The sequence below is a fragment of the Mesocricetus auratus genome, unplaced genomic scaffold (assembly GCF_017639785.1).
Source record: "Mesocricetus auratus isolate SY011 unplaced genomic scaffold, BCM_Maur_2.0 Super-Scaffold_100014, whole genome shotgun sequence".
NCBI classification, from domain to species: Eukaryota; Metazoa; Chordata; class Mammalia; order Rodentia; family Cricetidae; genus Mesocricetus; species Mesocricetus auratus.
In genome coordinates, this window is record NW_024429197.1 from 56049882 (window position 1) to 56063119 (window position 13238).

A 13238-nucleotide genomic window follows, 5' to 3' on the forward strand; every position below is an offset into this window, starting at 1 on the left:
CAGTCATAATTTGGAGATTTCTTTGTAGGCTTTAAAAAATTACTAATCCATTTCCTCACTATATATAATTCTTAGTGTATATGCACAGATATAAATGTACCATCACCTATGTTCTCTTGAGTCGTTTTTGGAGTACTACTATGATTCTCAGGGAAAATATTTATTAATCTAAGTTGTAAAACTCAGTGACATAATAATTTTGTGCTGTGCACACAGTTAGGCAGTGGCTGTAAGTAAGGCGAGCCAAATTCCTGACCTCATGGCTTGGGCCTTAGCTACTATGCTAACATGTGATAGAAATCAAGACCAATGAATTTGACAAATATTTGTTGTTCTCCTATCTTGCACTAAAGGTTTTGCTATGCTATGGAAATGAAAATGATTAAGATGATATCTTTGGCTTCAAGGGTCCCACAGTCTAGTAAAGGAGATACATTTACAGGTAATTGTTTTTTCAAAGATTGAAAGTGATAAGAGCTACCATATTGAATATCACAGAAGAGGAAGTGATTAATTACCTCTGGAAGTAGAGCGATCAGAGAAGGGTTTATAGAGAGGGCAATATTTATTTTTGTCCTAAGAAGAGATAAGGGAATTTCCCAGGTAGGAAGTAAGGTAGAGAAACAGGAGCATATATGGAAGAACCAAGGCATGAAAGGGCGGGTGGTGGACAAAGGGGAGGGACACATCTGTGGTGTTATTTTGTTTATGACCTACCAAATAAAGGTTGTCTGAAGATCAGGATGCAATACTAGCCACAACCCTATAGGCCAGGCAGTGGTGGTAAACTCCTTTAACCTCAGCACTTGGGAGACAGAGGCAGATGGATCTCTCTCAGTTCAAGGCCACTCTGAGCTACTTGAAAGTGATCCAGTCTAAAAGAGAAACAGAGCTCACACAAAGGTGATCTCAACACTTGGGATCCCACACACGTTTAATCCCAGCAATAGAAAGGGATATAAAGTGGGAAAAGACAGGAACTCACTGAGTCTAAGAAGCAGGGCAGTTGGAAGCAGTCTGTGGTTCCATTGGATCGCCCCTTCAGTCTAAGCATTGGGAGGGGGAAAACTCTCTAGTGACTGGCCAATTTGCTTCTCTGATCTTTAGTTTTAATCCCAATATCTGTCTCTGGGTTTTTATTATTAATGCTATACAAATCTGTGCTGCAGGACACATGTTCAGAAAAGAAAACGAAGATATATGTAGGGTCAGAGTTAAGAAGTCTAACTATATAAATCTACTGTTTGGTGTTTAGAATTAAGAATGAAGGAATGAGTTGTCTCAAAAATGGATTTAGAACCAGATACATCAGAATCATATGAACAGGTTTGTTAAAAATGTAGATTATTGAATATAAACCTAACTACATTCTTATGTATCATGTAAATAAGCATATTTTATGTGTCCCCAGTGATTTTTCCCCCAGTAGTGCTGGGAATTGAACTTAGGGCTTCACATGCCCTAGGGTAGTATTCAACTGTTGAGCTATAAACCCAAACTGGAGTTCCTCAGTTATGTCCAAGTTGAGTCACCAAATGCCATTTGCTCAAAAGTTCATCCCTAAATTGGTGACTTATCCTGAGGTATTACTGCCTCTCAGCAAGCGCAGCATAGACTTGTTTAAAAGTACTTGTCTTTGTGAGCTGGAGAGTGGGGGGTGAGCTGATTGTCCCACCACAGTGACGCAGTGCCAGGCGCTCTCCTCTCTAGACAGTGAGCCAAGGTCACTGTTCTATCCTGAAGTAAGAATTCCCAATCAAATTAACAATAGAACACCAGCTTTCAAAGCATAACTTTCAAAATGTGTAAAGGAGACTTCATTTTTATAATTTCAAAACCTTCTTGGATTTCTTTGTTTATTTGCATTTATTTTTTCCCATTTTTTATTTTTTTGATTTCACTTTACATTCCAACCACACTTCTCCTTCTCACCCCCTCCCATCCCCCCACAATTCCTCCTACCCTTCTCATCTCTCCCCTAGCCCAACCCCAGTCTTCTCCTCCTCATGGGTAAAGGCTACCATGAGGAGTCAACATTGTCTGTACAATGGGTTGTGGCAGGGCCAGGAGAATCCACTAGCATGCTTGAGTTTGTCTTCTGGCCAGTATAAAAGCAGGGTTGGGGTAATTCATTGTTTTGATTCACTTGTCTCTGAGAGACTCTCTAACAAGGTGTCACTAGGAAGTGTTTCAATGAGCCACTTTTCAAAGACCTGAGACACTGCCTGAACTGATGAAGACATAAGAGACACCCTTGGGTGTGTTGATGCTGACTTTTAAGTAATGAGGCAATTTCTTCAGCTCTAGGGAAATCAAATCCCAGGATAGTACTCCAAACATTTTACACTGTTAAAAACTTTGTGTGAAAGATAAACGAATTTGAAATCTGTTCTTGTATACTCTTTAAAGTGTCCCTTTTGCTTTATTTTTTCCACATTATAGCAGTGCAGTAATAAATTAGGTTTCTGAATTGCAAGTCAATCAAGAAGTTGAATAATATCATGTTCAGGAAAACCTTGGTTTAGGCAAATTATCTTAATCCTTGTATTAATTTGTAAAAGGATCAAGGAGTGACTCAATTTCTTTCTGGAGATGTGATATTGGAAATTGGAAAAAAATCTCTTGAATTTAATCATTGTTGGTTTACTAGCCTGGAAAGTAGAGTTGACACATTCTTTTAACATTAAAGATGGTGTAAGTTATGTAAGATATAATATGTAGTCTTTCTAATATTCAGCAGTGTGCTTGTGTGTGCATGTATGGGTCCATGTGTTATGTGCAATGTGTCATGTGTTATTGCTTGTTAGATTCTGGCTGACAAGACAGGTAATCAAGCAAAGGTTTTTGGTTTTGTTCCTCTCTGAAGATTTGAGTTTATAAAAGGAATTTCAATCTACCAGATATGTTGTTTTTGGAGTTTCTTAGTCCTTTCATCCATGTGATTTAAGAAAAACTAAGTCAGAACAATAGTCCATAAAGCACTTTCATAGATTGTGTCTTTGTGTCTCCATATATTATTTTAAAGGAGAAACTATATATTCCAGGATATGCTGTGGCCATTGAGGCTTGCTGTGGTAATGGCTCATCTATGGCTATAGCTCTAAGACCAAGTTCAGTAGGTTCATATTTTCTAGAACAATTCGAGATGTTTTATTGCTGCTTATTTGTAAGTTACCTGTGGTGGTTTGAAAGAAAATGGACCCAACAGGCTCATGGGAGGTGTGGCCTTAACTGGAATAGGTGTGACTTTGTTGGAGAAGGTGTTTCAGTGGAAGTAAGCTTGAGGTCTCAATGCTCAAGGCAGACTATGGCTCATGTATCTTCCTGCTGTATGCAGATCCAGAAGTAGATTGGTAAGTAAAATTCTCAATGACCTCCCCATCACAGTGTCTGCCTACAGGCCACCATACTTCCCACCATGATGATAATGGACTTAAACCTCTGAACTATAGACTAGCTCCGATTCAGTGTTTTCCTTTATAAGCATTTCAGTGGTCATGGTGTCTCTTCCCAACAACACGAACCTTAACTAAGACAGAAGTTGGAACCAGGACTGGGGTAGTGCTGTGACAAGCCTGACCAGGCTTTTGTTTCAAGGAATGTGGACTTTGGGACTTTAGATTAGTAAAGCAGTTGAATTGTTTAAGTGGGACTTAATGGGCCATCCTAGTAGGAGCATAGAAGACAGTAGTGCAGAGAGAGATTTGAACCGTGGGAGTCTGGATCAAGAGTTTTCAGAGGAGAAGAAAGTTAGTATGTGGCCTAGAGACCAGTCTTGTGATATTTTGGTGAATAAAGTGATTGCTTTCTGCCCTTGTCCAAAAACTCTGCCTGAGGCTAACTTAAGAAGTTTTGGATTAATTGCCTTTCCAGAAAAGACTTCAAAACAGCCTCCTGTTATTAGTGACAACACTTATGCAGATCTATAACTAAAAGAAACATGCCAAACAAGGAAAGTTTAAAAAATGAACAATTTGAGGAGAAAATGGGCAGTGGGCTCCAGGAAGTGGAGTGGAACTAAGTCCTATGTCCAAGGAGATAGAAAGATTAAAGAAAATCCTGATGTTAAATGAAATAAAGAGAGTGGTGACCTCAGGGCAAAACCCCACCCAGCTAATCTTCCAATTTGTGAAAAGGAATTAAAGAAAAGCTAAGAATCAAATGTGGTACTTCATGCCTACCTTTAATATCAGCACTCTGGAGGCAGAGGCAGGTAGATCTCTGAGTTTGAGACCATCATGTTCTACAGATCAGGTTTCAGGACAGCAGAGTTTAGGCAGCGAAGGAAACCATAGAATATAGAAAGCAGGTAAAGATGGAATTGAATGAGGGGGCCGTGTTCCAGCCCCAGCAAGCAGCAGAACCTGGTAGATTTGGCCATGTGGTTCTAGTTTTAGAGACAAGGACTGAAGAAAGGGGTTATGGGATCTCCCTTTGCAAATAGGGAAACCACTGGGGCAAGGCATGTCACAGTTGTCCCTTACGGAGTCCTAGAGAAGACACTGTGTGAAACTGAGAAGGTGAAGCCTGGATTGCCTTTGGAGACCCCGAAATGATAGAGATGGCAGAGTCATGGGAATACATGTTGACGAGAACTACTAATGGGGTGGAATCGTCTGAAGAGAGAGAAGTGTGTTGAAGGTGAAGGGAGTTGGAGATCTAAAGAGCACTTTGACATTAGACATGGAGATGCAGTTTGGAGTTTTCCCAGATGCCTTTTGGTCTTGCTTTGGTCTGTATTTCCTCACTATGCTCCCTTTCCTCCCCTTGGAATGGCAATGTATAGCCTGTGCTATTATATGTGAGAAGTATGTTATCTGCTTTTCAATTTTAACTTTATGGGGGATTATAGTCAAAAGATTTCTGAGAGTCCTGGAAGAAACTTTGGACTTTTGTAGACTAGAGGAATTTGTAAACTCGGACTTAATACCTTTCTGAATTGTGATATGACTAAAACACTGTAGGGGCCAGGGAGTGGAATATGGTGGTTTGAATGGCTCCCATAGGCTTACAGGGAGTGCACTATTAGGAAGTGTGGCCTTGCTGGAGCAGGTGTGACTTTGTTGGAGGACATGGGCCACTGTGAGTGGTCTTTGAGGTCTCAAATGTTCAAGCCAGGCTAGGACTCATGGTTCTTCCTGCTGCCTGCAGATCCAGACGTAGAACCATGTCTGCCTGTACACCACATGGCTTTCTCCATGACAATAATGGACTAAACCTCTGAAGTTAAGCCAGGCCCAATTCAATGTTGTCCTTTATAAGCATTCCTATGGTCATGGTGTCTCTTCACAGCAATAGAAACCCTAACTGAGACATTAGCATACATTTGTGATCTCTACTGGAAGACAGTGAAAGGACAGGGGAGAACTGTGGAGTGTCTTGGGTGGACATAATAAATATCTTGATAAAATGCAGACTTCATGAGACTGGTGGTCAACATCGAGTCTCTAAATCAGTCTCATTTTCAGACTACCGTTGACTGAGAATCACAGGTTTTGAAGATGAATATTTGGAGACATGTTTCCAGGAAAAGAATATAAATGAAAGTACCATGATTAAAATAATTGTTTTTAATTTAATTCTTGGGAGAAGTTGTTAATATGCATCAATAAATTATTATTTTCATTTTAACTGTATGCGTGTTTTGCTTGCATATATATCTGTGCATTATATGGAGGCAAGAGGAGGGAAGGAACCAGATTCCCTGAACTGTAGCCATAGATAGTTGTGAACTACTACATGGATTGAATGTGGGTCCTTTAAAAGAACAGTCAGTGCTCTTAACCATGGATCTATCTCTCTATCCCTAAGCTAATCAACTTTTTGACACAAGAGACTGCAAGATAAGGGATGTGGATTTATCTCAGAGGTAGAACAGTTGGCTGTCAACACCAAAGTCCTTGGTTCCATTCATTTCTGAGAGAGAGACTGAGACAGTCAGTGATACAGACAGACAGATAAAGATAAAAAGTTTTTTATTTTCAAATTACATTCTCTCTCTTTGTGGAGACATTCTGTAGCTCACCCCTCCTAAGAGCTCCTGTGATGTAATTTGGACAATATTGAAGATATCCACAAATGGCCAAAACCATTATGTGTAACCCAATGACTAAATGTAATAGAAAACTGTATAAAAATGTACTAACTAAGATCTTCAAGGCAGGTTAGGGTTATTTCATGATACTCACATTGCTAGGGAACTTACATTGATTTTTCAATGCTGACTTCCACTTACATCTGTTGCCTTCCCTTTCTGTCTGTATTGACAAATGGGCTAGCAGGTTTGTCAAGCCCATTACAGTATAGCATACGTTATAAAGATAATGCTGGGCCTCTGTGTCACCGTTGATGAGAGGAATAGTGAACTGGAAGAATTTCAGCTGTCTCCAGATGTTTCTGATCGTTTTCCTAGTTCCTTCCTTTTTTACATTTCATCCCTCCCTCTTTACTGAACTGTTCCATTTCTTCTTTCGTTCTCTCTTTCCTCTCTCCTTTCTTGCTTTCTTCATTTCTGTCTTTCCCTCTCCTCTCTTAATGTCCATCACTGTTCATTGTAATTTCTAGAATTCTCCAAATTCATCCTAACCCATAAAGCAGTGGTTCTCAACCTGAAAGTCACAGCCCATTTGGCAAACCTCTAGCTACAGAAACATTTATGTTATAATTCGTTATTAATTATTTTTTATTTGTCGAGACAGGGTTTCTCCATGTAGCCCTGGTTGTCCTGGTATTCACTCTGTTGATTAGGTTGACCTCAAACTCAGAGATCTGCCTGCCTCTGCCTCCTGAGTGCTGGGAATCAAGGGGTGCACCACCACTGCCTGGCTACATTACAGTTCATAACAGTAGCATAATTACAGTTATGAAGTAGCAATGAAAACATTTTTATGGTTGGGGTCACCACAACATGAGGAACTGTATTAAAGGACTGAGCATTAGGAAGGTGGAGAACCACTGCCATAGAGTCTTTGTTTTTGACCATTAGTTCAAGTTTTTGTCACCCTCACTGGTGAGATGAATCATCCTACACCGATGAGCATTTTTTTTTTACCTCCAGGTGCTGTGAAGAGTCTGGGAGTGTTACCTGACACTTACTTTTGTGTCTGATCAGTGAGATCTGAGTACATAAAGCAACATTCTTTCTTGGCTCTTCAGATGTTTTTCTAGATGCTATAAAACCAGTGCATAAATCAAATCAATGAAAGTTGCAGGAAAATTTTGAGGTGTGGAGTAAGACAGTCTGTTCATAAATTTTAAGAAGAAAAGTGGTAGCTAAGTGGTTGAGACAGCCTTGTAGACTCATCTGTTCCCTTTGTAAGTGAGTCAGGTCACTAGTCAATGGAAGGGGTCAAACAGATCAGAGTTCTAACACAGCATCTATGCTTTTGTTTCTGAATCCTTGCTTCACCACTTGCTATGTAACCTGGGCTGACTACTATTAGCAGCTTCCTTAGGATGAAATGCAGGAGTACTAAACAAGGTGATGATGAAGCAATTCAAGGAAGGTTTGTGGAACATTGATAGGCCCTGAGTGAAAACTCAGAAGTTATGTGATACTCATTTTTTATAGGCAAATTTCCCTGCCATGGGCTTCACACCTTGCCAAATAATCCTGACACCTATGCCAACTGCACTGATAGTTGGGAATGCTGCTATAGAGGTTCTGTGCTTAACAATGCCACAGAGTCTTACAACAGAGAGCACAACCTCCCCCTCCTCTAAGGCCTAAGAGGGGACATTGTCCACTCTAGGATTAGCCTTCAAAGAGACTTTCTGGAAAGGGCTACTTGAGATTCTGAACATGCCAGTGTCAAGTTGTTTCCTGAAGAAGGAGGGGGGAGGGAGACAGGGAAGGGAGGGAGAGAGAAAACAGGCAACAACAGAGAGAATGTAGGGAGGAGGGTGGGAACGGACACTGCATCCTATTGTTCCAAAGCTAACTGACTGCCACAAATGGCAAGAGCATCCCTGGACCACAAATATCTCACTCATCCAATGCCTTGAATACAATAATATAATAGTAAGGAGGGAGTTCAGGGAAGAGAGGGCTCCAAGAGTTGCATCTAAGCGACCCCTGGGGACAGGTTGGTGAAAAGAACTAATACTACATTGTTGTGAGAACTTCTTCCCCAGTTTCTTGCTTCAAGATTGAAGGATGACATCAATCAAGGAAAAAAACCCCGTGATTCCTAGGTGGTGTTGCTCCAATTAAGCAAGAAGACACGTTAGAGCATGAATGATTGGGTAATCATTCATACCTGTTGTGTTTCAGTGCTAGCCCTGAGCCTAAATGTAGACATTTCTTGCTTAAACATGAATTCTTTTTATATAGTAGCTCAAGGCCTTGACTATTTAATTGCATTTTTTTCCCTTGAAGAAAATTACTTATAAGGAAATGTTGAAAGAGAATCTCCTGGGGGGAAAACGTTAGGACCCCCTGAATGTAAATTTGGCTAAATAGAGTTATAAAGGGCCTCTCTCAGCAGGGGCAGGTGATTGAAGTCCTTTTCCTGTTCAAAAGCAAGAACGCTATTATTGGATAATTCATTTCCAGGGCAGTAGGCTTTCCTGTCCGAGGAGCCTAGCCTGCATCCTGGCCTTCAGGCCACTGGGGTCCTGATCCTGACTCACTTCCATAGGCTTCCTCAGAGAGTACTGGGGCTTCTGTGAGGAACCCTCAGAGGCTTGAAGATGACTGTCTAACCAGAAGCTAGACCTGGGTTCTTTCTAAGAAACAATTCTTGGAACAAGGACCTAGGCATCCTTGCTCTGCTGACCAGGAGGCAGTATTATACGATGGCTCTCAGCACCCAGGGTGCAATCAAATAGCCTGTGTTCAAACCTGGTTCTGCCAGTCAAGTTACTCTATTATTTAAGCTTCAGCACCCTCAAGTCTAGGCCAGGTTATATTACCCGTGAACAATCCAGTGACGTTTAAATGGAGAAATATAGGTAAGATGTTTAGTATTTTGGAGGTTATAAAATGAATAACCAGGCAGAGGTAACAACTGAGGTTAACTCTAATCATCTTAGAATGTAAAATACCCTGTCTCTGTGAGAACTACAATCTGATTCAGCCATTTCTCTGGGCATAAACGAGCAAAATAGAGGCCTTCTATAGACAAAGAGTAAGTCGCTCTAAAGCATTTGTGGGGAGAGGGGTGCCTTTGGCTGAGAATTAAACATACATGTCAATAATAGTAATCAAAGGGATACATAGTAAGGCTTGGAAACAATGTGGGTCTGTGAACTGTTGTGTTGCAGGTGAGGGTCCCAAGGTGCTCTACAGTCTCTGAAATCACACTATTTTAGTAATAGGACTTGTATGATGCTATTGACTTGAAAATATCAGCTCAGAAAGATCCTCATTGGGTACTGTGAAAATGGGACATGTCTGGAAGAGTTCAAATTCAATGTATTTTCTCTGATTACAAGTAACCTAGGACCATAACACCAGTATTCATTTAAAAGGAAAATCAAGTTTGGCTTTCCCTGAGAACATTTGGCTATCTGCTCAGTGGTCTGTACAGTAATAGACTTAGACAAACTTCCCAATTTTGAAAAGAAAGGAAATGCGGGAAAGGAGAGCAGGCGAGCAGTGCTGACCTTTGTCAGTGAACACTCTGCATTATGGCCAGGTGTTGAGAAAACTCGTTTATGTTCTCAGGGAAGGTTAGCCAGCTCTCACTGGGAACAATGGAAACTTTCGACTTTGTCCATTTCCAGGTCCTATATTTTGTAATGCGATTTGTTATTCATTCATCAAACATTCAAGTGCCTGGTTTGGGAACTTAGGTGTCACTGGAGATAAGGCAACCATTCTTCTTCAAGTCTCCCTGGCCAAGAATGGTTACCTGTTATCTAAGATATGAGGAGGAGAGCTGTAGAAAATGCCAGGGAATCTGGCTGTCCTGTATCATTTTTCTATTTCTGTCTGTGTTTCTAAACACTGTGAGGAACTAAGTGTGCCTGTCCCTTTAATTCTGTAGCTATTACACAGTTCTGGTTCCGCCTCCTTTTGAAAGCCACAGCCTGGATCTACAAGTGTTTCTGAGGCTTAGTATGAAGACAGGATTCCCTGGGGTTGGAGAGGCCTTGGGGACCAAGAGCATGTTCCGCTCCTGCACAGGACTGGAGCCTGTTTCTCGGAACCCCTATCAGGTGACGCCAACTCCAGAATGACACCCCTGGAATTCAGATACCTGCACTCACCCAACACACAGACACACATGTATTTACATAATTAAAAGTAAAACAAAGTCTTTAAAGAATAATAAACGATTCTTCTCTTACTTGAGTGATAGCAAATGAAGGTAGCCCTGGGGGGAAATGTTTGGAAAAACAACCTTAAACAGTGCCAGAAGTAAGTAAAACTCAGTTGGGCTCCAGCAGAAGACCGAGTCTTGATTTCTGTTTTCTACTTCTGAAAGTGTCCATTAATGGCTAATTTATGTATGGTGCAGTGATTGCATGCCATGTTATGATAGGATGTGAAGATTGAGAAAAAAAGTCCCATCTGATAATATGTCCCTTTGATTCCTGAAGTCCCCAGAGAAGTGAGACTTAACTCTGCCTTGGTTACTGCTGCCTTTCATCTGTGTCATTCCCTCCCTACTGTTCCTCCCTGAACAGGATTATATGAGAACCCCCAAACTATAAGGGCTTGTCTCTTACAATTCCCTGCTTCTGGAATTGTGAAAGACAGATAGACGTTGAGGTTCTGTTCTTTGTAACTAGGGTTGAACACCACTCATTTGTTCTGTATGGTTCAGTGTGGGCTGTTGATTGCCTTCTCTTTCTGTGGAGGGCTGGTCTGTGCTCATGGAGAAAGGTAACTAGGGAAAGGGACACAGAACAGAGCACCTGCCCCAGAATTATGTAAACCCTCAAGGTAGCAGCTTGTTTTCTGGCCTCTGATTGCAGGATCCCTCTCTGTACTTGTGATGACATGTCATGGGCTTATGAAGACTGGTGTGGTCTTCACACACTAGTAAGAGCTTGTCCAGCCTTGCAATTTGAATCAGTTGATATGAGGCATAAATCTAGAATACATTTGCATTCATTGGCTCCGTGGAGTTCTTGCTGAAGTGTTGGGCCACATTATCTCGTCACTGCTTCGTAACTGACAGATGTCCAGTTTTCTTACATACTTTAGAAGCAAATGTAGTTTTTATCTTGAAGAACAATTAAGTCTTCCACGGGCTAAATGTGTTCAAGGAAGAAAAAAAGGCCAGACTACAGTTTAATTTATTGAAAGTTATTTATAATTTTAGTATTTACTGTCCTGAAAATGCCTGTCCCCTTGGAAATATGATTCAGACGCTTTGAGCTGAAGAAACATTTTCCTTTTTCCTGTGTAAAAATGTGAAACAAAAGACAACTGAAAAACACTTCATTAAAATAGTTCCTTTGTCCTTTTGACAATGAAAATCAAGGAGAGTCATGCCAGTTTGGCTATGTAGGTGGTCTCTTTCTATGCTGACCTTAGCATGACCTCACAAAAATGTTATTAGATGGCTCTAGAGATTTTCAAAATCTGTTGAAAAGCAAGAGCCTGGTATACTAGTGCATTCCGGATACTCTACATTTTAAAATGTGAAGAATCTACCCACGACCTGCTCTACCCAGACCCACTATCCTCAGGTCTCCTGTGTCCTCCTATCTGAGGACTCTGCAGGTTGATTTTGGCTCCTTCATCCTTTGTCGGGATCTTCCCCAGGCCAAATTTGCTATCAGCTGCATGTAGCTGGTCTACATCAGCACACATATTACATATATCAAATTAAGTGTGTTCCCCAAGCGAATATCACTAACGTTTCTTTTTCTTTCTTTTTTAGGGGACCAGTAATTCTAGAATGTTCTTCATCATGCGATGTTCTGAACTTCTTCAGAGTGGAACAAAAAGCAGGGATTTGATGGATTAAAAATGAAAATTGGATACTGGGTTGTTTCTTTTCTGTTAGTTAAAAAATATCTTCTCCTTGAGTTAATTTTTAATATCCTAGGGCTCTCTGAGGAAACATCCTCAGCTTACCAGCAAACCTCCTCGTGGGGTCATCCGTCTCACCTGCCAGACAGCTCAGTCTAATAGTTTTGAGAAACGAAAAATGAACTTTGTGCCTTTAGTTAATGTTTCTCAACTAAATGCAATTTAGTATTTGACCCCTAAATCTATTAAGACAATACTTTCCGAGGCTTTCATACAGTGGCTCTATCCTGCTCTTTTCCTGCTGTTATGCAGTAGTTTTGCTCAGTTTGGTTGTCAAAAGAGTAAGTAAAAGGTAGCGCATAAAAGGCTGTGGTGTCATAGTTTCATCCCCCCAGGAAGCACAAGGAGAGCCTGTCTCAGAAACCGAGCTTGCTTCTCCGAAATGCCAGAAACTTTCACAGTAAAAGACAGCTACTTCCCAATCCTTTGTTAAAATGGAGTCCTGGCAACACGTATTTTCTAAGACTCATTGTCCACTTCTTGTTCTTCTCCTTGACGTGACTCATGCTTGCAGAATGTTTGGCAGGAGTTTGAGTCTAAGTTCCCAAATGAGTATTCAACATAGATTAATTGAGACTGTTATTTCATGGAGTATAAATACATCTGCTTATTAAAATACATTTACTGAAGATAAACAATTATGTAATAGAAACGACCTATAGGATATAATAATAGGACTAATTAAAAAGGCAATTGATTATAAGTGACATAATTACTGAAGGTTAAATAGCACACTGTTGATAACACTTGTTATGTTGCATGAAGTCTCTAATAAGAATTTTGATCATAATTTAACATGTAGCAACTCACTTATTGCACACAAAGAAAGGGTTGCTCTTCCAGCTCGATCCATGTGGCTTTTAGAGTGCTCTTGGGAGCTGAGGCATTAAGAGCTCTCCTCTATCGAGAAAAGACATGGAATCGTGATATTGTTATTGATTGTGTTTTATTTACAAAGTGGAAAGAGAAACAAGTGTCTATGATTAAACCTTCCGCCATCTTTGATGATAGAAGAGCCCCATATATAATAGAATTCATCGCTTTCCATGGGGAGGGTTTAAGGAACTTTTAAGATGTTTGTGAGTTGCTATTTCTAGAGACATTCTCTAAGAAACATTTTCATTATGATTGTCACTAGAAGGAGATTTAGGAGGATTAGTGGGCTGGCTTTTACTCCAGCATTTGCGTGCATATTTCCTCCAGCTTCTCAGTGGTCCCTTGCTTTCCACAGAAATGTGATATGCTCGGT

General features: G+C 40.6%; 1 long non-coding RNA gene across 1 annotated transcript; it reads left to right on the forward strand.

The window, feature by feature from the left end:
* The first annotated feature begins 10048 nt into the window (after positions 1–10048).
* LOC110343121 lies at positions 10049–11938 on the forward strand. The gene is made up of 2 exons (XR_002385317.2): positions 10049–10161; positions 11838–11938. It is a non-coding gene; the product is annotated as an uncharacterized LOC110343121 (long non-coding RNA).
* Positions 11939–13238: the final 1300 nt, after the last annotated feature.